This window comes from Sus scrofa, chromosome 3, assembly GCF_054392235.1.
Source record: "Sus scrofa isolate SSC_HxYL_T2T_F1_AM1 chromosome 3, Sscrofa_HxYL_maternal_Yorkshire_Landrace_v2.0, whole genome shotgun sequence".
In the NCBI taxonomy this organism is placed as follows: Eukaryota; Metazoa; Chordata; class Mammalia; order Artiodactyla; family Suidae; genus Sus; species Sus scrofa.
This window is the reverse complement of record NC_139385.1, coordinates 4,136,000-4,160,614: the sequence shown is the minus strand read 5'-3', so window position 1 is coordinate 4,160,614 and position 24,615 is coordinate 4,136,000. Positions and strand designations below refer to the sequence as shown.

The following is a 24,615-nucleotide window of genomic DNA, read 5'->3' as shown; positions in this document are numbered from 1 at the left end:
GGTCCTGGCCAGAGCAATTAGGCTGTAAACTCTGCTCAGTTTTGTGTGGATTCCATCCCGAGACACTGATATAACTGCCACCCACTTCCCCAGTCATAATCGTACCACTCATTGTCTGCTGCTGTGCTGAGGGCTCTGTAAACGTTGGCAGCCCTCAGAGTCACCTGCAAGGCATCGGCACCAACCCTGCTTTACCACGGGGGACCCTGAGACTCAGGGGTAAACGGCAGAGCCAGGACGGAGGCTAGCACGTCTGTTTGGAAAGCTCTGGTGCAGCGGCTGAGGTCACAGTGCCGGTGTTGTGTGTCTGTGACCTTGGCTTCTTCACAGGGAGAGGAGGGACAATGTGGCACCTGCTCAGGGTGTGACGCGGAGGGTGGCAGCACTGCCAGGCTCTCGTTGCTGTGTAAGGATGGCAGCTGGCATTTACTGAGCACGTGCATTTCTCATTGATGTTTACAGAAATCCTGCCAGGTGCCTGTTTTCCCCATTTTTATTGGTGAGGAAGCAGAGAGACCAGGACGTCCTCGGGGTCACACAGATTCCTCTGGGCCCTGCTCTCCCAAGTGGTGCTGCACTTCTAGCTTGCGGGCTGCCGTTTGCCCTTTGCCGTGTGTTGGTTGTCATCCCGTGTGTCCAGTGTTCTGCCCTGCTCTTTGATTTGGCTTGCCGTAAGCGCTTTTTGCGTCCTCAGCAGTTTGTAAACCTGTGTCATGGGTGGCTGTCATTCCGTCAGTCACATGTGCTTGACTTACTCACTTGCACCCCTCAGTGGAAATGTAGGAAGCTTTCCATTTTTGCTGCTTTGTACATAAAGCCTTCTCTTTTTAAAAATTATTCGTGAGGATAGAGCTCTAGAATCAGACTCTTGGGCCCAAGAGAATGAATTTTCTTAAGACTCTTAAAACGTAGTTCCAGATTTCTTTCCAGAAGGGTTGTACATGCCCTTCTCCGAGTGGACAGTTGTGCTTGCATTCTACGTGCAGCTATTTCTCGACTGTCCCTGCTATGAGGAGAGCGGGTCCTGGGGTAAAGAAACAGCATGAGAAGAACCAAAACAAACATGTGCCTGTGAAGCCCAGCATCATGGGGTGGGCGCCCAGATGCACCGTGGTTTCTCTTTGGCTCAGAGTTTGTCGTCTTTGGTCACCTCTGTGGCAGCCTGTGGAGGATTCCTGGGAGCACCACCCTGGGAGGCCACACAGATTCTGTCTTGGTTCTAGACTTTTTCGAGGTTAGTGTTTCCCCTTCCTATTCTAGATCTGTTACCCATTTGCAAAACCAGGATTAAGTGGGGGCACCTGATTGGATGCCAGGGCTGGGGAATAAGCGCCAAAGCTGACCAGTACTGTCTGTGGCACATGTAAACTGTGACCAGTGAGGCTCGGACCAGGACACCAGACAGAAAACTGTTCCGGTGACGTACAGGGTTTGTCATTGATGCTTGCTTGCTTTTTTTTTTTTTTTTTAATGTTTTCCTTTCTACTATTTATTTATTTATTTTTGCTTTTTTTTTTAGGCCCACTCCTTTGGCATATGGAAGGCTAGGGTCCAAATCAGAGCTACAGCTGCCGGCCTACACCACAGCCACAGCAACATGGGATCCAAGCCGCATCTGCAACCTACACCACAGCTCACGGCAACGCCAGATCCTTACCCCACTGAGTAGGGCCAGGGATCGAACCCGCAACCTCATGGATGCTAGTTGGGTTCATGTCTGCTGAGCCACGACGGGAACTCCCTCACTGATATTTTCTAAGTGAGAGGACAGAACGCTCCTGGCCGTGGTCCGTCATGGGCTTAAGGAGGGAGGAGGATGCTGAGGGTCCTGCCTGGCCCTTCAGCTAAGCCAGAGAGAGGTATGTGCTGGAGCAGAGCTAGCGATGCCCTTTCAGAAGCTGAGAAGCTGTTGGAGACCTGATAATCCCAGTCATTTCTCTGTCAGAGTTAAGCTAACAGTAGTTCATATTTTTTTCCTAAAATACTCTAGATTAACAAGGGGAGATAAAACAGTAATAGGTTTCCCCAAACAGGAAAGAGGGGTTCTGTGTTGGACACGGTAACAAGAGCCATTTGGCGCTCTGGTCATGGTCAGGCCAGCTCTTCCTTGCCTCTGCGTGACGTCGCATAGCGTAGCAAGAAAGCGCCTGACCTGGGGAACAGAGAGCGCGGGGGCCAGCGTGAGAAGCGTGTGAGCGAAGGCCTGAATGGCGGGCAGTCAGGAGGGTCCGAGAGAACCGCCCGGAGGAGGAGGGGAGCAGCGCCCGGTGAGGCCAGGCTGCCCGGGTGGCCTGCGGTGCGCAGGCAGGCGGAGTAAGGAAATGGGCCGAGGGCCCGAGGGCCCTGGAGGGATGGGAAGAACCAGAATCTACGCTCCCTGCATGGTCGAAGCCAGAAACAGTCTGGATTCGGGCTGGTGCAAACACAGGAGTGGATGGACGTGAGGTGCAGCCGAGAGGGCCCGCTGGTGGCGTGAGTGTGAAAGAAAAGGAGGGCTCCGGGGGTTTTGCCTGAGCAGCTGGTGGGCGCCAGTGCCCTTTAGCGATGCAGCGGAGGCCAGGGACAGCTTTGTGGAGAGGCGAGGGCTTCGCGGGATGTCTGTGGTGCCTTTTCGACATCCCAGTGGAAGTGTTGAATAGCTCGTTGGATGTGCCTCGCACTCAGGGACGCCGTCTGAGCCAGATGGGAGGCCGGTACCCAGGCCTTCGTGTGAGCCTAGAGCCCAGCGGCCCTGTGGGCTGGGGAGGGAGTGGGTGGGAAGGGGCTTGCCCATTTGCCTGGGAGAGCTGAGAAGACGTGTCCGAAGTGACTGGAGGGTTGGACTGGAGGGTTGCAGGGAAGCTGGGGCAGAGGAGGAGGGCAAGGCCTCCCAGAAGAGCTCGAAACATACTGAGAGAGTGTTTCTCTTCTGTTCTGCTTTATTTTGGGGGTTTTGGTGAGTTTTTAAGGCGTATTTCTGAGGGAAGGCTGGAGAGATGGCAGGTGATGAAGTTGGAAGCTTGGCAGTCAGCTGGTGCAGGGGGCAGTCCCCGTGGGAATAGCGTGGGCTGCTTCTCTTAGCAGTAGGAGTCCATCCAGGATGGGAAATGGAAGTGATGAGATCAGAGTTTTTTCAGAAAATTATTCTGGAGTTCCCGTCGTGGCGCAGTGGTTAACGAATCCGACTAGGAACCATGAGGTTGCGGGTTCGGTCCCTGCCCTTGCTCAGTGGGTTAACGATCCGGCATTGCTGTGAGCTGTGGTGTAGGTTGCAGACGCGGCTCGGATCCCGCGTTGCTGTGGCTCTGGCGTAGGCCGGCGGCTACAGCTCTGATTCGACCCCTAGCCTGGGAACCTCCATATGCTGCGGGAGCGGCCCAAGAAATAGCAAAAAGACAAAAAAAAAGAAAATTATTGTGATGGCAGTTTGAGAAGAGTGACGGTGAGCAGAGATGGAAGGCAGGGAGAGCAGTATGGAGACAGCATAAGGATACAGCTCAGCCACACACAGTCCGGTGCAGGGGCAGTGCCGCTGCTGTCGTCGTGGGGCCACTGTGACCACCTGCCCTGGAACTCTGGCAGCTCAGCAGAAAGCTGGACACGAGTGGGCCAGCCTGCTCTGTTGGGAGTGGGGGTGCTGGCTTTGCAGATCCAAGTGTGATGGCCCCGCTGCTCAGATGCCATTTTACCAAAGATGCTCCTATTCCTGTTCCCTTAAGACTAGTTGTTTAAAATGCATACACACAGATACACTCGTTCTCTCAGTGGCTCTTCCTTCCTTCCATCGCAGCGTGCAACAGCACATTCCTCTGGCAGATTCCACAACAGGAATGTTCTTTTACTAGCTTGATTTCACTGGTTTCATTCTGTGGTCTGTTGCCATAGCGCCTGGAGCCAAGGCCTTATCAAATAACTGCGCATCTGGTGTAGCCTTCAACTCCCAGAAACAGGAGGCAAGGAGAGCTGTCAGGGGGCTCTCCAGGCGGCTCTCCGGATACTGGGAGGCCTCGCCCAGGTTCTGGCTTCCTAACAATCTGTTCCAACAAATAATATCTCTTTAGTGTATCGATAAATATGCCGCTTATCTGTGTATCTTCACAGGGGCTGGTGGGAGCAGCGCTGCCTGTGTTCAGATCCCAGCCCCTCCTCTTCCTGGCCGTGTAGCCTTCACGGCCCTCTTTACTCTCTGTCTCCCACAGTTTTCCCCACTGTGATAATAGCGGGAGAGCCTCCTTGTGAGAGGTGTGTTACAAGAATTGAGTGTCTTTAGGAGTTCCCGTTGTGGCTCAGTGGTTAATGAATCTGACTAGGAACCATGAAGTTGCGGGTTCGATCCCTGGCCTATCTCAGGATCCGGCGTTGCCGTGAGCTGTGGTGTAGGTCGCAGATGCAGCTCAGATCCCGCGTTGCTGTGGCTGTGGCGTAGGCCGGCAGCTACAGCTCCGATTCAACCCCTAGCCTGGGAACCTCCATATGCTGAGGGAGTGGGTGACCCAAGAAAAGGGCAAAAAGACAAAAAAAAAAAAAAAAAAAAAAGAATTGAGTGTTTTAATGTAAGGTGTTTACTCCATAAGCACTCAGTGAATATTAGCTTATGAATACTGTTCATCCCGTTGTATGTCTATTCATAATATTAGCTTATGAATATTACTCGTCCCATTGTGTATCATGCCCTACCCTTAGATTTGGCAACTTTACTCAGTGATCTTTTCCATATTCTATACTTGTGGCTCCCCCAAATTTACCTGTTGCTCTACCAAGGGCCATTCCAGTCCCTGTGTGCTTGCTCATGGTTAATGGAAAGTAACTAGAAATTTAAAAAAAAAAAAAAAAAAAAAAGGACAGTAACTGGAACCCAAGAACACTGCCCAAGTTGTTTCCAGGTGCTCATACCCTGCTCAGCTACAGAATGACTGGTTTCCTCAGTGTTGTCTGCAGATCTGGTTTTCAGTTCTTTAATGCACTCATTTCTCTATTAGTTCTCTCAGTTTCCCTTTGCTGTTTTTGGTTTTTTTGTTGGATTTGGTTTGGTTTGGTTTGGTTTGGTCTGGTCTTTTTAGGACCACACGCACAACATGTCGAAGTTCTAGGGGTTGAATCTGAGCTGCAGCTGCTGGCCTACGCCACAGCCACAGCCGCAGCAACACCAGATCCTTAACCCACTGAGTGAGGCCAAGGATTGAATCTGCATCCTCATGGATGCTAGTCGTGTTTGTTACCACTGAGCCACGATGGGAACTCCTCCCTTTGCGTTTTAAGTTGGAGAAGCTCGCTCCCACTTGTTAATAACCTGGTATTCAGGAGTAAGCTCTGCCACCTTCTAGTTGAGGGGTTCTCTCCAGCTCCTTATTGCTCTAGACCCCCGTGGGGCAGGGTTTTTCTGCAGCTGTGCTTGGGAGGCAGGAAGCCTGGAAGCCTGGGCTTTGAACTGTTGTGATGATAGCGATGGTGGCACAGCAGCTAAAACTTAGTAATCACTGCCGTGAGCCGCCACCGTGTTGGATGCTGGAAGTGCATTGTCTCATTCAGTCCTGTGGCTCTGTTATTTATGTTCCCAGTCATAGGTCAGGAACCTAAAGCTCGGAGATGAGCCACTGACGCCCAGTCACTGTTCGGTGAGTGGCGGGGGCAGACCACCCAGACCTGCCCAGAGCCACCCTCTGGACCATGTGATGTGGGAGCCAGGCTGCATTAATCTGACTCTCCCTGTGCTCATCTGTAGAAGGGGGTTCACTCCATGTACTTGGTGAGGCTGTGATGCTGGTCAGAGGATATCTCAGGCTGGTTCTTGACCGTGTCAGTTTCCTTCCTGAGACTGGGCACAAGCCGTAATGTACTGTAGACCCTGTTTATGAAATGTGGACAGAATGTTTACATTGCCAGAGTTCAGACAGCATAAAGCTATGTTGCGTATTTCTGTGCACGTGATGTTTTAAATAAACCGAAAGCCTTGTAGATGGCGGTGAGATGGAAAGGTTTGTGGGGGTGATTTTCTCATTGGTTTAGTGAGGAACTAACAGTTACAGCAGGCAACCAGCAGGGGGCTCCAGAGCCTCACAAATAAGCCTCCAGTCAGGCCCTCTCAGGGATGCTGGCCCAATTCTGTCGTTCCCCTCCCCCCAGTTACCATGCCAGCTGTTCTTTGGCTCAGTGGGCGTGCAGTCAGACAAGCCCGAACTGGAGTGCCCATCTCTGAACCTAGGAGGAGACTCCAGCACCTTCGATATCAAGACAGGAACCAGGTAGGAGGTGGAAATTACAGTTAATTACAGAAGTCCAGTTGCAGAATCAGGTGACCCTGTAGTCTCGCTTTGAGGGTAGAGCACAGGATTGTGTAACGTGCCATTGGAGCCCCCGAAAGAGGAGCCCACTGGCCTCTGCAGGAACTGGAAAAGGAGCAAGAAACTGTTTATCTGATTTCTCCACACTCCAGTATCCCCTTGCTCTGATATTTATTGGGGAGTTCCCTCTGTGGTACAGCAGGTTAGGGATCCGGCATTGTGTTTGTGGTGGTGTGGGCTTGATTCCCGGCCCAGCGCAGTGTGTTGAGGATGCAGTATTGCCACAGCTGCAGCTCGGATTCAATCCCTGGCCCAGGAACTTCCATATGCCTTGGATGCAGCCTAAAAAAAAAAGTGGATGAGTGCTTGCTGTTGTTGTAATCTACCAAAAACTATCTTCAGACCTGGATTTTATATTTCATTCCCTTTCCTCCCCCCCACTTGCAAGATTTACTTTTTTTTTTTTTTTTCTCCTTTATAGTGGAAAGCTTAGGGAAAATGGCAAGGTTATATCACCAGCAGTGAGATGTACCCCATGTAGGAGTCATTCATTGCCTTGCTGCACATCCAGTAAGTAGAGCACCTAGTGTTCAGGGGGGGAATAACTGCTGACTCTGTGATCGATGCAGTGGATGCGCGTGTTCAGCAGTCTCTAAGTAACACGTGTGTGCCCTGAAGTGAACACCTGGAGAGTTTGGAAATAATACCAATACAAAGTAAAATCATTTTCAGCTTCTCATACCATACAAGTTATGCCAGAGCGCCCTAATACTGTGGGGCAGGCGGGCCCTACTCGTGTGTGTGTTGGTATTTTACTTAAACTAGAGTGCTAGTTAGGTTTGTTAGGTCATTTAGGAGTTCCCGTTGTGGCACAGTAGAAACCAATCCGACTAGTAACCATGAGGTTGGCTAGTAACCACTGATCCCTGGCTTCATTTAGCCAGCTGAGGATCTGGCGTTGCTGCCAGCTGTCGTGTAGGTCACAGGTCCAGCTCAGATCCTGCGTGGCTCTGGCTGTGACATAGGCCAACAGCTGTAGCTCTGATTTAACCCCTTGCCTGGGAACCTCCATATGCGGAGAGTACAGCCCTCAAAAGCAAAAAAAACAAAGAAAAAGAAAAGCCGTTGAACACAGTTTGGTTTAGTTTGGTTTGGTTTGCTTTTGTTTTACTTTGTTTTTAAGAAAAATAACCCCTACCCACTGGAAGCATGGGCCGTGGAGGGAGTATATCCGGTATTCAGGTATTCACTGCCCCCGTTTGGGGGCGCCCCAGCTGAATCACACCTGGTCACAGACCCAAGGTCAGCCTTGAAATAATAGCGGGGGCAATGGCTGGAGGGGAAGTACTTTGATCCTGAGGCCCAAGGAAGGCCCGTGGCTTTGCTCTGTGTCATGATTCTCATATCATACTGTTTGCGAGTCCTTTATTTTTTTCCCAGTTGTTAGGCCTGAAGTGCCACTTTTCCATAAGAAAACAGGCTTAGCTCAAGACTACTCTTTCCAGTTGTGTACCTCTCCCCTTCTGTGTCCTCTCAGGGTAGCCGTGGCGCTGTTTGTGTTCCAAGAGCCAGCATCGTTGAAGCTGCGGAAGGCAGGCAGGAGCAGCAGGTCTGGAGCAGACCGCGCAGTTGTGTTCCATACAGCTGTGCTGTGTAGACAGTGGCTGCAGGGAAGCAGCTCACTGGCTCTGCCGCAAGAGCTGCTGGGAGATCCTCCAGCGGCAGTTCTGACAGGGCTTGTCTTGTTTCAGAATCATACTCATTTTTTGACCTGCTGTCAACATCTTACTATCAGCTTTGTTTTGTGTTAAAGTTTGCATAAATCTTTAAGGTCTGAAGCTGGGGAGAATGGAATTTCTTTCAGGGAGAGGTGGTGCTGTGAGCTTTGCAATCCGTGTGGCCCCCACCTCTCTCCTTCGTCCATGGAGAAACAGCCCAGAAAAGTCCTTAGCCCTGCGGAAGCCTCCCATTCTTGTCTGTGACCCACCCCTGTGCCTTCGCAGGGGGTATGGAATTGATGAGCTGGTGGGGAGAAGCACCCAGGACTGTAACGAGCACATAACAAGTACTTCGTAAGTGGTGCCTTGTGCCTTATCTCCGTGTTCCAGAGCGGAGACTTCTTTAAGTACTGTTATTTTTAATCACATTTTAACCTTTCAATTAAACCATGGGAGTTCTGCTCTTCATAGCTACGTACGACGCTGACGTACTCAAACATTAACCGTTTTGCTTTGTAGTAACCACATCGCTTTAAAGGCTCCCTTCTTTGTGCTCCTGCAGGTGAGCATCAGCATTTCATGGAACAATCTTCCCAAGGATTCCTTGGCTGGCAGATTTTTCTCCTAACCTGTGATGACCTAGGATTGTTTGGGTTTCTTTCTCTAAATCCAGCCGTATGGAAGAATGTCTTCAGACTCTCTTCCCTTAGAGAGGTCCTGCTGTGGTGTAGCATGTTAAGGGTCCCGTGTTGCTGCAGCTGTGACTCAGATTCCATCCCTGGCCTGGGAACTTGCATGTCTTGGGTGCAGCAAAAGGGGGAAAGAAAGAAAAGAATCTCTTATCTTCCGATGTCACCCGGTCCAGGCCTTCACTCTGAACTGTAGCCTTGGCCTCCTGCACTCAGTCCCCTGACTCCCTTTATGTTGTCAGTCTTGCTGTTCGTTCCCCTTACCCGATTAGAACCTGCAGTGGCTTCTAGAGCCCAGGCTTCTGACACTCTTTCAAAAGAAGGAAGTCTGACCCCTTCTTCCTGATGTCTCACAAGCGTGCCAGGTTCCCCGCCGCCTGCCTGTGTTCATGCAGATGCCTGCCTGTGTTCATGCAGATGCCTGCCTTCCCTGGGCCAACCTCTGCACCGCCCATCCTGCCACCTCCACACGGCCCTCTTCCCTCCACTGCTCTGTAGGTCCTTTTCACAGTAGTTACCATATATAGTCAGGCGGGTAGTGGATAGTGGGCAGGCTGGCAGGCAGAGGCCCTGTTTTCTACTCTGGGGCTCCGCAAAAGAACTTCAGCAAGCACTGACTATTTGACCAACCTCCCCCGTCCAGGTAGGGCTGGTACAGTACTGCCACAGGTGGGCTTAGGTCTTGGAGAGAGTACATCTGTCTCAGCCTCAGATTGTTCACTAAACCGGTTGCGGGGAGTCCAGATGGAACGGAGTGGAAACCCACTCTGTGCGTGCATGCCCCGCCCACCACATCTGCGTGGAGAGGCTGATAGGTATCACCCATGTCTCCTGTTAAGACAGAACAGACCTATACATTGCAGCTTCTTGGGCTAAGGCCCAGGAATTCTCAGCACTCCCACAGATTTTCTGACCGAGGGATTCCCCAGAGGTCAAGCAGTAGAATCTAGAGAGAGAAACTCAAGCCCAGAAGGGCCTTGGGGGAGTTCCCATCAAGGCTCAGGGGTAACAAACCCGACCAATATCCAGGAGGACGTGGGTTCGATCCCTGGCCTCGCTGCAAGGGTTAAGGATCCCGCATTGCTGTGAGCTGTGGTGTAGGTCGCAGGTGCTACTTGGATTCCATGTTACTGTGTCTGTGGTGTGGGCCAGCAGCTACGGCTCCAATTCAACTCCTAGCCTGGGAACTTCCATATGCAGCCGGAGCGGCCCTAAAAATTAAAAAAAAAAGGGGGGGGGGACGGCTTTGGCTTCTCCCCTCCCATCCCAGACCTCTACCCTCTCTGCTCTCTGCACCCTCTCCGCCTCCACTTACCCACCTCCCCTTGCGGCCTGTCACCAAGTTCTCTTCGCAGAACTCTGCCCTCCACCCTGTGCTGCTCCCCTGAATCACCGCCCCGGCCTCCTCACAAGGCTCCCACTTCGGGGTTGGCACTCCAGGCCTGCACTGGGGTGATCTTCCAGAGAACACTTGGCCGTGTTGTCTCCCTGTTTCAAACCCTCTGGCAGCCCCTTAGGAGCCCTTACACATCTGGCCCTGGCTCTAGTCAGCGCCACCAGGCTCCTCTCCTGCACGGCTTCTTCTCGCGGCACCGTGTTCCAGCCCCACACCACCCGAGTTCCCTCGCTGGCCTGGCCCTCGCACATCTCTGCTCTTGTACTTGTTACAGCCTCCACCCTCTCCTGGGTGACTCTGCCTCAACCTTTGAACCTCAGCCAGATCCCCTCCTTTGTGCAGCCTTCCCAGGCCCCACCCCAACCCCTCCCCTGGGCCCCTAGGACACCTTGTGACCCTTCTTCCTTGTCCCCCACAACACGAGCCAATCCCTGGACGGAAACACCATAGGCTCCATCTCTTAGTCGGCACCGACTCAGGACCTGGCATGAGCACTTGTTGTTGGAACAAGTGAATTAGTCATGAGGAGGAGACGCCGCTGCTCCCTGATGATCTCGGCTTGATGAGAAGACAGCTCTTGTCAAAGAGGCTTTTTTTAAGCAACCGTCCCTGTGAACTCTTGTACTTGTCTTGAGGGCTGCAGGGCTCGGGGAGGAAGGTGACGAGAGAACAGTCTCCTGATGCGTTAGGAGGAGCACGCGCGCCTCTTCAGAAAGGGCCCCAGGCAGGGCGAGGACAGCTGCCGGACCCGAAGTGCGGCGGATGAGTGTGCAGACAGGACTGAACTCTCAGCCACAGTCGGGCTGTTTCCTTGATGCCAGTGCTGATCCCCCCGCTGGGCTTTAAGTGCAGACCCCTAACCCTGACGCACGGACAGCACCGCATCCAGCTCACAGCCGTACACATTTATCCTCACTAGCATTAACAACCACTGAGTTAGCAACCGATATGTAAAATCTGATTCTGTGTAAAATCCCAGGTTTCTGGCTTCACATTTAAAGCCGAGGCAAACTGAATCTCACTTTGGCTTGGCGAATATTGGGCAGCATGATTCATTGTGGTTTGCTTGCAGTTTGCATTACCTGCTGCCCACACGGACATTTTGAGTTTGAGTTCCTGGTCTGCTCTAATCTCCTCTGAAAGTCAGGGACAGTGTCTTGTTCGTGGTTTTATTTCCACTTCCTAATACACCTTCTGGTTTATGTTTGTTGAAATAGATTTAATCACACTTAAGTATAACTATCTGTTGTTGGGTATTGACAAGAGAATGGAGGGAGAGGGATGCAAATTTACTCCAACATGTATTTTGGGAATTCTGGAACCCTCTCTTTACTCTCAGAAAATAATTCAGAATCCAGTTCTCAACGAAATGGTTCAGTAGCATAAACTGTCTCCTCGTACTCTGAGCACTGCATTGGTTGAGGGGGGCAGTGGTACATTCTAAGGCTGGTTGCTTTGCACCTTTCTGTTAAGTTTAGCAAACAGCTCTCCAGCGTGATCTTTCTGCAGCGTGAGATCATTTGATGTTACCATTATTAAAGAGAGAGGTAACTGGCATAACTACAAGGTTAGTATTTCCCCAAAGTCAGCAGGTACTTAGAGGCCCCACTTCCAGGAAGCCACGTGTTCGTCTGAATGGAAAATAGATTGGGGGCACTCTCAGTTTTCAGGGACTTAGTCACAGTCTCCACAGCCTATTCCTGTCTGTCCCCAAGAATGAGGACTTCGAGTCTCAGCATGTACGAAGGTCAGAGAGCAGCAGTGCGTGCGCAGAGGGTCTGGACCTCTCCAGATCCACCCCCACCTGATGTTTGATCACCGTTGAAGGCCACCCTATTAGTTGGCCAGGGCCACCATGACAAAGTCCTACGGACTGGCAGCTGGAACAACAGGCATTTATTTTCTCACAGTTCTGGAGGCTGGAAGTTCAGGATCAAGGTGTCGGCAACTCTGGCTTCTCGGGCCTCTCTCCCCAGCTGGCCGCCTCCTCCCTGCATCCTGACAAGGCCTTTCTGCTATGAATGCACCGCCTGGTGTCTCTCCTACATGTCCTGATACCCTCCTCCTCTAAGGACAGCATTTGGGCGGGCACAAAGGCTACCCCAAGGGAGTTTCAACCTGGTCACCACTTTAAAGGCCCTGTCTCTAAACAGAGTCACATTCCGAGGTACTGAGCATTAGGACATCTGAGTTTAGGAGGGAAAACAATTCAGTCCATAATGGCCACTGTTTAAAACAATGAAAAATAAAAATTAAAAAAACCCTGTCTTTTTTAGCCTGTCTCTGTGAGTTGGGAAAGCCATATAAGACAGGAGTGGTCGTAATTGGGCTCACCACTGAGCCAAAGACATGCCTATTAGAGCTTAAGCAGATATGTCCCTGTGTATTTCCCGGCTATCCATCCTCCGTCTGGGCCCAGGGCAGTTGCAGCTAGGTAGAGCAAAGCTTGGGAAGCCTGGCAGAAGGCAGTGGCTTCTGGTGAGGTTTCATCCTATGGTCCATATGTTGTTGTTTGGAGCAGTTGCTGTAAGGAAGGAATTAAGGATGAAAAACAAAGATACTGGCAACACCAGGGCAGGCTACAACCCTGGCAGCTCTTTGTGGGGCCAGGTGTTCAGGGGATCACTGTAGGCCTTCTGGGGAGGGGGCATGAGTGGTGTGGTTTCCTACTGGGTAGACCTTCAGCGCTACCTTCCTGGGCTGGACTCTGCTTGCCTTCCAGGAAGGCCCTGATCAGGCTCCTTATACAGCCAGCAGGGTAGGTTCCTCCTGGGTAGGCCGCGTTAACTGGAACTGAGACTGGGGCTATGGATAAAGGCTGAAAGACAGCTTAAGAAAGATTCTAGAGGGAAGTCACATTTGCAACATACTGTGTTACAAGACCCATTTATAGCACTTAGTTGCACTTTTGCTTCCAAAGGTAACCTTTGGATTTTTGAACATGAGGAAAAGGAATGGAAAAGTGGAGGTGGGGTCAAGTGGTAAGGGTGCCCCATTGATTATTTTCTCCCTGAGCAAACACTTTTGATGGTGTTTGAGATAGTGATATCCTAAAGTTTGTGTTCTACTTGAGTGACTAACTGTACTGAAAATTTAAATCCAAGAATAAGCGAACAGGAAAATAAAGGCCCGTTTGTCCTTATCACCAATCACTTCAACACTCTCCCTGGTTCCAAATGTCTCTTCCTGGCAGCTTCCTCCACACAGCATCAGGCAAGTCCTGCCTCCTTCTCTGCACCAGCAAGCAGCCCTTACGGTCGGGCGAGTGCGTGCCCGGCACAGTGTATGTACAGTCCTGGAGACCCTGTGCCAGCATCGTTTGTTTACAAGGTGGTTTCCAAAATGCGTCGTTCACGGTCATGCTTTCAACAGCAGTGTTTGGAAAGGTCGAGAAGAAACTTCAGGTTTGGTTTACCAACGTGAGGAATTGGAGATTTCACTGCTAGCCCTTCCTGTCACTTTACTCTCTCTTACCTTTTGTCTCCTACTGTTGGACGCGTTGCTGACCTTTCGCTTGCAGCTGGGTGGAGTGATGGTTTCGTGAGCATCGAGTAGGTTCTGCCAGTCCCCGCAGCCGTGCGAAAGAGTGGATAGTGAGTAGAGTCAGCTTCCCTAAAAATTGCCAGTGGCCGAAACTGATCCACTGAAGACCCCAGATAGCCTGACTCTTTTCTCGTCTGAGTAGAGGTATCAAAAGGATCAGCAAAACCAAGACCTGTGTAAGAAGCAGCCAAGGCTTCTCAGACTCTCCTGTGCGTTGGACTCACGTAGTGATCTGATCAAAATACAACTCCGCTTAGTAAGTCTAGAGTGGAGCCTGATTTTCTGCATCGCTAACAGGCCCCCTGCCCCCCGCCACCGAAGGACAGTGCTGCACATCCTTTGAGAGGCGAGAAACTAGGTAACCATCCTCTGAGGAAACCATCCGTAGCCACTTCTCCGCTTTAAAGTGTTCTCTGATGTTGTTTATAGTATTATTCCCACAGAACAGAAATCACTGATTAGGAGTTCCCGTTGTGACTCAGCGGTAAGGAACTCGACTAGGATCGATGAGGATTCAGGTTCCATCCCTGGCCTTGCGCAGTGGGTTATGGATCCAGCGTGGCCATGAGCTGTGGTGTAAGTCGCAGATACGGCTCAGATCTGGCATTGCTGTGGCTCTGGTGTAGGCTGGCAACTGCAACTCTGATTCAACTCCAAGCCTGGAAATTTCCATATGCTGAGGGTGTGGCACTCAAAAAACAAAGAAAAAAAAAATCATTGATTTAAACCAGACTGCTTATATGTCTAAGGGACAGGACTGGTTTTCAACTGGATAAAGAGCTGTGTGGGGAGTTCCCATTGTTCTCAGTGGCAATGAACCCAGCTAGTATCCATGAGGACGTGCAGTCGTTCTGTGGGTTCAGGATCTGACGTTGCCATGAGCTACAGTATAGGTCGCAGACATGGCTCGAATCCTGAATTGCTGTGGCTGTGGCGTAGGCCAGCAACTACGGCTTCAATTCAACACCTAGCCTGGGACCTTCCATATGCTGTGGGTGGGCCCTAAAAAGACCATAAAAAAGTAGGGGGAGCCATGTGGCCATGTGTGTAGGGGTATGAGGGTAATAGTTCCTGGAGACATCAGATGGTTAACATACTAACCAAATACGTACTGTCTTACTGTTTCCTGTAACAAAAGTGTGGAAGAACTGAGGCCATAGCTGGAGCTGCCAAAGCCTGTCAAGTGGGAGCGTGGAAGGAGCGAGGCCCTGGGAGGGCCACAGCCCCAAGCGTTTCTGTATCGAGACAGGCCTCTATGTTCCTGTTTCTGTGACTTTCAAACTAGGACTCTTCCACTTGCACTTCTTTTTTTATTTTTACATATTTTTTATTTTTTTGGCCGCACCCACGGCGTATGGAAGTTCCCGGGCCAGGGATTGAATTGGAACTGCAGCTGTGACCTGTGCCATAGCTTGAAATCCCAGTTGCACTTCTTATCATGCCCCCGTGTCAGGTTGACATTTTTTCCTCCCTTTTCTGACCCTGTGTTCCGTCATGTCACCAGCTCCCAAGAGAGACTTTCCTTTTTGTTCCATTTAAGGAGCAAGGAGGCAAAGATTGAAAGTGTACCTTTACTGTTTATTGTGAGGGGGGGTTTGTTTGGGAGGGAGATTTTGTTTTGTTTTGTTTTTTAGGGCCGTACCCACAGTATATGGAGGTTCCCAGGCCAAGGGTTGAATTGGAGCTGCAGCTACCAGCCACAGCAATATGAGATCCAAGCCAAGTCTGCAATTTACACTGTAGTTCACAGCAACGCCAGATCCTTGACCCACTGAGCGAGGCCAGGGTTCGAACCCACGTCCTCATGGATACGAGTTGGGTTTGTTACCACTGAGCCACAATGGGAGCTCCAGTATCTCCTTTTTTCTCTGCTGTCTGTCTACCCAGCATGGTAAGCTGTACAGTCCTTCCAACAGAACAACCCTTTGTGTCTGTCTCGGGGAACAGGAAGGAAAAGGAAAACTAGAGAGACTGCATTGTCCTGAAGGGTCCGAAAAAGGGAACAGGGGCCACATTCAAAGGAACAGGGCAGCACACTGCTCAAGGGAAAGGCTCACATGTGCCCTCTCTCTCCTCGTATAAGTCCAGTTCTTTTGTGTTTTGTTTTTTGGGTATGTGTTTGTTTTTGCTTTTCAAGGCCGCACCTGCGGCTTGTGGAGGCTCCCAGGCTAGGGGTCTAATCAGAGCTGCAGCTGCCGGCCTACGCCACAGCCACAGCAGCGTGGGATCCAGGCGGTGTCTGTGACCTACACCCCAGCTCACGACAACGCCAGATCCTTAACCCACTGAGCGGGGCCAGGGATCCAACCCTCATCCTCATGGTCCCTAGTCAGGTTCGTAACCTGCCAAGCCACAGTAGAAACTCCAAAAGTCCAGTTCTGAAAGGGGAGGTGAACATCATTGGAGAAAAGAGCAGGGTTGAGAGGCAAGCAAGAAGACAGAGAAATGCAGATAAGCAGAGCTTGTCACAGGAGTGGTGGGGAGAAGGCAGCCACTGAAGGGAAAGGATGTGAAGAATTGCTTTCCTCCCCATCCTGCTTTAATGTTCTCATTGGCTGTTTTCGCCGCGCCTCCAGGAACCCGTTCTCCTCCCATGTTTTCCAGAAATCATTACCAGCTTCAGCATCAAAAATAGTCACGTGGGAGTTCCTCTTGTGGCGCAGTGGAAACAAATCCGACTAGGAACCGTAAGGTTGCGGATTCGATCCCTGGCGTCCATCAGTGGCTTAAGTAAGAATCTGGCATTGCCGTGAGCTGTGGTGTAGGTCACAGACGTGGCTCAGATCCTGCGTTGCTGTGGCTGTGGTGTAGGCTGGCAGCCGTAGCTCTGATTTGACCCCTAGCCTGGGAACCTCAGTATGCCACAAGTATGATCCTAAAAATAAAAACAAAAAAAAAAACTCGGAAAAAAAAAAAAAAATAGGAGTTCCCATCGTGGCTCAGTGGTTAATGAATCCGACTAGGAACCATGAGGTGACGCGTTCGATCCCTGGCCTTGCTCAGTGGGTTAAGGATCCGGCGTTGCCGTGAGCTGTGGTGTAAGTTGCAGACATGGCTCAGATCCCGAGCTGCTGTGGCTCTGGTGTAGGCCAGCGGCTACAGCTCCGATTCGACCCCTAGCCTGGAAACCTCCATATGCCGCAGGAGTGGCTCAAGAAAAGGCAAAAAGACCAAAACTAAAACAAACAAAAAAAGGGGGAGGTCGCATGAGCTGTACCCCCCGGTTTTAACAACTCTGTGGAGGCCGTGTTCTGAATATACATATATACTCCAAGCCCCGACTACCTTGCCTTAAGCCCAACTCTGCTGGAAAGACACTAATGATACATTCCAGTTGGCTATCCACCTAGGAGTTCCTTTTTCTGTAAATTAGAGCTGAAGATGGTAGTTCCAGGAAGCTGCTATCAACTTTTGTGATCTTATGTTACATGAATGATGCAATTCTAACCCATTAATAATTAACAAAATTTGAGCGAAGAATTATCTGAGTGTCATCTCTTGGCTGGATGGGGCTCAAAAGTTGAGCCAGTTGCTCGTATCTCTCTTAATTCCAGGAAGCTTGAAACTAGCAGGGCCTCGGATGCCTATCACTGTAGGACTACAGAATGACAGAAATTCTCTGGTGACATGGACGAGACATCACCAGAGAGAAATGCAGGTAGGATGTGCCTCAGGACTCAGGCAGAAAGAGACGAGTGTGGTGTTCACTAGTCCAGGAGAGAGAGATCGCCAGGCCACTCTTTTTCGTTCCGTTTTTCATCTTTGTCTTTGAGAAACTCAACCTGGTATCCTAAAGACCCCCACCACTCAGAGCTTCCTAGCTCTCCCTCTCTGCCCTGCATGCCATGCCTGGAGCAGCCCAGGGCTCTGACCTGAGCCCCTTTGCACTTGTCCTCAGTCACTGTGGCTGATCTCATCCAGGCTGCCTTTCAGTGCCCTCTGCGTGCCAAAGCCTCCCACACCCCCAGATCCCACGTCTCCCTGAGCGCTTTAGGCTAACAAGTTCACACCACACCACCAAGAGAATTCCCCAGATCCACCACATAAAAACTAAACTTCTTATGTTTTCTTCAAGAATGACTCCATTGGGAGTTCCCTTCAGGGCTCAGTGATTAACAAACCGGACTAGGATCCATGAGGTTATGGGTTCCATCTCTGTCCTCACTCAGAGGGTTGAGGATCCGGAGTTGCCATGAGCTGTGGTGTAGGTTGCAGACTCAGCTTGGATCCCGAGTGGCTGTGGCTGTGGCATAGGCCGGCAGCTGCAGCTCTGATTTGACCCCTAGCCTGGGAACCTCCATATGCCATAGGTGTGGCCCTAAAAAGAAAAAAAAAAAAAAAAATCCATTTTCAAGAGGTGAGTTACTGAGATTGAGTAGAATCGTCTTAAGCTGTAGTTGCTAACGATCTGGGGTTGCTTTGTGAGCCTTTTCAGTTTTCTTACAGGAGAGTAAATAGCCCAGTTTTACCTTCTATTCATCAAATGAGGAGACAGAGGTAAATCCAGGCTCCACGTGATTGCTCCTATTAGTAATCATGCATTTGCTATTATAGTTCCAGATCCTATGTGTCCGTGATACGGCTTCCTTTTTAAGTCTTTTTTTTTTTTTTTTTTTTCCTCTGTACCTGTGGCATGTGGAAGTTCCTGGGCCAGGAATTAAATCTGAGCTGCAGCTGTGACCTGTGCAGCAGCTGCAGCAATACCAGGTCCTTTAACCCACTGCACTGGGCCGGGGATCAAACCCATGCCTCTGCAGCAACCCTAGCTGCTGTAGTCGGAATCTTAACCCACTGTGACACAGCAGGAACTCCTAAGTCTTGTTTTCTTGACAGCAGTTTCATAAAAGCACACTGACAACTTCTCATAAACCATGGATCCTAAAGTTAAAATGAGCCTAATAAGACCTGGACACCAGATCTAAAAAGACTAATATACCTGGTCTCCAGCTCCACCAATTTCATGGTTTGGGTTTTGTGAGACAAGCTCCTTGGTGAGAACTGAGTGAGTATATGCTAGTCAGAGAGGCTTGTCATCTGGCAAAACAAAAAGACATGGGCATCTTTCTCCTCTCCCCTAATGCCTAGGGTGGTGTTATTAGGAGTTGGTCTGCATTGGCGCATGGCATAGGCTGGAAGCTCCATGCTTAGAGGGACTGAACGCGAAGCGAGAGGATTGGCCTAGAACCCTCACAGCCCCTCCGACCTCTCTGCTGAGACAGAGAGCCCTGCTCCCCTCTGTGCTGTTGGCCCAGTTGGAGAAGATAGTCTGGCTGGGAAAGGGCCATAAGGTCAAGCCAAGGCGGATTTTTTTTGCAGTCATATCCATTTCTGAGAAGAATTTTCCTCAGCTGCCTTTTTTTTCATTTTCCACACTGAGCTGGTGGCAGGAGCTAATCAGCGAAGCCTTTGAAGCATCCAAAGTAGTTAACACCGCTGTCTGTGACATTCCGTTCTCCGAGGTGAGCCCTCGAGAGCTGCCCTCGTATCAGTCTATTTTTATTTGAAACCCACTTCTAAAATCCTTTCTTTATCTGGTTTTCAACTCCCCAGCAGACAGATGGGGAGAAAGGAGGAGTTTGTCAGGCAGCATAGAAACAGCAGCAAGGGAGAGAACTGTCTAGCCAAAACAAACACGAGGACCCCAAGGCCCAGCAGCCTGGGGACATTCTGGGTAGGGACAGGCCTGGCAGGCTCCTGTGGCTTTCGCGGTTACAGCTCAGAGGGGCTGACAAGCACCAAGACTCCAACTGAGTCATCAAGAAAAGATTGAGAGTTGCCGTCGTACCTCACCAGGTTAAAAGCTCGACAGTGTCTCTGAGGACACCGGTTCGATCCCTGGTCTCCCGCTCCTTGGGTTAAAGATCGGGAGTTCCCATGAGCTGTGGTGTAGGCCGCAGATGCAGCTCCGAATCAGCCCCTGGTCTGGGAACTTCTGTATGCCGCAGGCGCGGCCCTAAAAAGAAAAGAAAAAAAGTCACTCTTCCACAAGGTCCTAATAAATTCATCAGGACCCATCTCTCTGAACATGTGCCAATTCTTACTATTTTGATTTATTATTCATGGTTTTTCCAGAGTATTCTAAAACTCAGTCATTTTTAGACCAAGCCAGTGAAACGAAGCCCCATGAATTTAATAGAGGTGTCAGTGAAAGATGCACCCCAGAAGACACCTACACCCTGCGCTGACGCGCTGATGCTGGTGGTTGCCTTTTGATGTGCAGTCCTTCTGCAACTGTTCTTAAATCCTAGCGAGGGTGGAGGCACTAACAGTGTTTGAGCCCGGGGGGTGTGACTGGTGTGGTGTAGTCTTGGGGTGAGGACTGGAACCCCAATTCTGTGAATGTTAGTCAGCCACACTCTCCACCTCAGGGCACACCATCAGAATCAGCTGCTCCAGACCCGTCGTGTTTTGTTCTTTCTTCATGGCCAGTCCCTGCTCCTATCACTGTCCTTAGACACTCACTTTAAATATTCGGTATATGTCCTTGGATATGTGTGTATCTTGAGAAAACACAGTTCTCTGCAAGTGTGATTTTCATTTCCATAAATAACACGTGCTACAGATCTCATTTCTGGTTTGTTTTTTTTTTTTTTCTTTTCATACTGTCTTTTGAGATCTTCCTGCATTGCTTTGTGTGAGTGTTTCTTCTTGCCTGGGTCGTGTCTTGTTATCCATTCTCCTGTGTACCCGAGCACCTCGCTGATGTCCTGACCCCCGAGTATATCCTCGTGGGCCTGGGGAAGCAACCTTGGGTGGAGGGCAGGGGTGTTGACCCTCGGCAGCTCTACTCAGCTCTTCCCTTGGACACGCAGCCTCACCAGCACCTTACGGGGACTGACTTGGGTTTGTTTTTTGTCTTGTGTTTTTTTGAAATAAAGTTAATTTAAAATGTTTCAGGTGAATACAACAGAATTGTTCCAATTATAGGCTATTACAAGACGTTGAATATAGTTCCTTGTGCCGTACAGTAGGTCCTGTAGTTTATCGGTTTTGTATGTGGTAGTGTGTGTAAATATTTATTCCAAATTTATACCTCCTCCCCACTTTCCCCTTTGGTACTGATCAGTTTGTTTCCTCTGTCTATGAGTCTGTTTCTGTTTTGTAAGTTTATTTGTATCATTTTTTTTAGATTCCACGTATAAGTGTATTATATGAACATTGGGGTGCGTATGTCTCTTTTAATTAGAGTTTTCGTCTTTTCTGGGTATACGTGCAGGAGTGGGATTACTGGATCTTGTGGTGATTCTGTTTTCAGTGTTTTAGGGAACCTCCATACTGTTCTGCACAGCGGTTGCACCAATTTACACTCCCACCAGCAGCGCAGGAGGGTTCCCTTTTCTCCACACCCTCTCCTGCTTCTGTTGGTCGTAGAGTTTGATGATGGCCACTCTGACCGGCGTGAAGTGGGACCTCATAGTAGTTTTTATTTTCATTTCTCTGATAATCAGCGATGGTGAGCATCTTTTCCTGTGCCCGCGGCCGTCTGTCTCTGGTAACTTTGAAGTCGAACATCTCCCCTCTGTGACTTGTCTGTTCCTCCTCTTTAACCCATTTTTCTATCAGATGTTTCATTTTTTACGTTCTGATTTTTACCAATTCCCTGTACGTTCTAGGTTCTAGATATTAATCTTGGTTCAGTTTGGTTTTTTTCTTTCTTTCTTTTTTTTTTTTTTTTGCTATTTTAGAGCCGCACCCCCAGTATATGGAGGTTCCCAGGCTAGGGGTTGAATCGGAACTGTAGCTGCCGGCCTGCACCACAGCCACAGCAGCAAGGGACCTGAGCCATGCCTGGGACCTACACCACAGCTCACGGCAACGCCAGATCCTTACCCCACTGAGCAAGACCGGGGATCGAACCCACATCCTCATGGATCTTCGTCAGGTTCATTAACCCCTGAGCCACGAGGGGAACTCCAGTCTCGGTGCAGTTTTAAGTGTTCCGGATCTCCTCTAGTCAGCCTCTCATCCGTTGCCCTGGCGGTGGGGTCCTCCTTAGCATGGAACTACTCAGTTCATTTGTTTTTCTTCTTAGTGTGTGCTTTGGGGGACTTGTTTAAGAAACCCTTTGCTGGAGTTCCCGTCATGGCTCAGCAGTAAAGAATCCGACTAGAACCCATGAGGACACGGTCTGATCCATGGCCTCGCTCAGTGGGTTAGGGATCTAGCGTTGCCGTGACCTGTGGAGTAGATCACAGACGCAGCTCAGATCCCGTGTGGCTGTGGCTGTGGTGGAGGCCGGCAGCTGCAGCTCCAATTCGACCCCTGGCCTGGGAACTTCCATGTGCCACGGGTGAGGCCCCAAAAAGAAAAGAAAAAGAAAAAAAGAAACTCTTTCCTAACCAAAGAACCCGTAGGTATTTGCCTACATTTACTTCCATTAGCTTTTACACGTGAGAGAGCGGTTTCTAGTAATGCCTCCCTTTCCCAGAGAGCCTCATTAACCCTTGCCGCACGGTTTTTAGTTCCAACCTCTTTGGGGGCGATTTCCCATTTTGTTATAGTAATTTGCCTGCTGGGCTCTTCCACTAGGGTGTAAACCGCCTGTGGGGGTGGGGCACAGGCCCAAGGAGCAGACAGGCGGCCTCCTGGAGAAACAGGCTACTGTGAGTGTCCGCCAGGCTCTCCTTGTTTAGAAACTTCCGCTCTGAGGAAGCCTAGGTCAGAGACTTCTATGAGCCATCCTACTCAGTGTCCACCGAGGGGTATTGTGAGCCCAAAGTCCTGACCACGGCCAGCTGTACAGAATGCCCCCTGAAACTGCATTCCACTTGGGTGGGAGCCGCACTGCCCCTGAACAACCTGTGCCCGAGATCTCTGCCTCTTCCTTCCTACTGTGCTCAGGCGTGAATGGCTCCTCCGCCGCCTGGTCAGCCTGTTGAAGACCCAGCTGGAAAATCCCAGCCTGTTTCCAGACCAGACCCCGGGAGGGCTGCACAGCAGGACCTAGCTTTCCCGCTTTGCTCGCTCACAGTGTATCATGAGACTGGGCTCAGATACTGGTAGATAGTATGTTCGGAAGACGTTTTTTTCTAACTTTGGCAAAGAAGAAAAGAGCAGCAGAGGTATGCATGCGTCTTCTCAGAAAGGCTCAGGACACTGGGCAGCCTACTGGGTAAGGGACGTTAATGAGCATTTATTTACTCTTGAAGAGTAGCCATGCTTGTCCTGGAGGAAAGCCACCAAGGCCAGGCGTCGCAAGGAGGCAGTGCTGGGATCTGGGCAGGGTTTCGCAAAGCACAGTCCGGAAGCCAGCTGTTAGCAGAGTGTCCCAAGAAGCTGGTCCCTGTGCAGGTTCCTGGGCCCACCAGGACCACCGCATTAGAATCTGCATCTTCTATTAGCAGCCCCAGTGATCTTTCTGGACACGGGAAATGAGTACCAGGGCAAAGAGTTTTTTCTGAATTCCTGGTCCAGAAGCTGAATTTTTTCACACTGGCCCAAACCAAATCCCCAGCCCGGCATAGTGGGTTAAGGATCCAGCATTGCTGCGGCTGTGGCATAGGTCACAGGTCCAGCTCAGATTCAATTGAAAAAGAAGAAAAATCCACTGACGTCATCGTCTTCATAACCCACTAATGGGTTGCGACCCATAGTTTAAAAAATCATAGCTCTAAGTGGTTCCACAAACTTGCGTTGTGCTGAGCGTCTTCTGTGGGCAAACCCCTTTGGGCGAGACTTAGTCACCGCCTCTGCCGTCCCCTCCTTTCCAGGCTGTGGCCACAGCAGGAAGCAGGAGAGGCCCAGAGCCCTTGTGGACGTGGGGCTCAGAGGCCTACGAGCTCTCCAGGAAAGGGGAGCCAGCAGAGGGGGTTCTTTGGGACTTAACTCACTCAAGGCCGTGAGAGAATCCTCTTTAACCTGTCTACTCCAGGACCTGCCTACGACTGTATCATTCCCTTCCCCGCCCCACATATCCCTCGCTCCTTTCAGCTTCCTGGCCTCTCCACTCCCTCCTTGCTGTTCCTGTGGCCTGGAATTCTTTCCCCAGACATCACAAAGCTTACTTTCTTATTTTTCTTATGTCTTCGCTTAAATACACCTTTTCCTAGAGGCCTTCTCCAACCACCCACTTTAAAATTATGAACCATTTCCTTCTCTACAACCCAGCACCAGCATTCTCCCTCCCTGTATTCTTCTCCTCCGCACCTGTCATCTTGTCTAACTTATGGTGACCTTTCCCTCCACCCCTAGTAACTTCGGAGAAGGTGGGAGGTTTGCATTTGTTCATTTTATCTGCTGTTCGCCAGAGCAGTAGTCAGAGTATATTAATGTCCACCTCCTGGCATTGCCCTGGATGTTGTTGATGTAGTCCAGTGGTTCTGGTAAGTGGACATTCTAGAGAAAGTCATCCATATTTGAATAATAACTACTGTAAGTGAACTGGTATTTTTGTGGTTATCCTGACAAAAGTAAAATTGAACTTATGTTTATTCCAGGGAAACATTTACTGCCCACTCTGTCTTAGAAGTCCTGGTCCCCATAGCATAGTAAAAAGCAGGCAGCTGTGGCCATGATGTAACTAACTGGCTCTCTGCCTTTCCCAGTCAGTATTTCTCAAGCATTCCTCTCCCAGGCTGCGGAAGTCTCCAGTGCCTTTATAGCTTTCTATCCCTAGGGGGCAGCATTAGCGCAGAAACCAAATTTATGAGCCGCCTATTCTGATTTGTCACCTAATCCTGTTGGATCGAAAGGAAAAGAGGGCTGGGCTTCTTTCTAATCGACAGGAGTAAGACGTTGAGATTTCTTTTTTCAAAATCTGCTTCTGTGAATAAAAAACAGTAAGGTGCGCATCCAGTGCACATATTTCTTAAAATCCCCATAATTGTGTGTGTGACACCATCAAAAAATAAGAACGGTGTAGAATCTTCTCTAAAGAAGTCCATTCCTCAGTAATGTGCCTAGCCACACCCAGATTTGAATTTCTACATTTTTTTTTTTCTTTCACGGCTGCACCTGCGGCATATGGAAGTTCCTGGGCCAGGGATCAAATCTGAGCCACAGCTGTGACC

At 50.1% G+C, this 24,615-nt stretch overlaps 1 protein-coding gene and 1 long non-coding RNA gene across 5 annotated transcripts in view; both read left to right on the top strand.

Annotated features, from left to right (window-relative positions):
* RNF216 (ring finger protein 216) overlaps positions 1 to 24,615 on the top strand; it is a 171,098-nt gene that overhangs the window by 104,872 nt on the left and 41,611 nt on the right. The window lies entirely within an intron of this gene.
* On the top strand, positions 18,017 to 23,149 carry LOC146404343 (uncharacterized). Its single transcript, XR_014840040.1, has 2 exons — positions 18,017 to 21,343; positions 21,849 to 23,149. It is a non-coding gene; the product is annotated as an uncharacterized LOC146404343 (long non-coding RNA).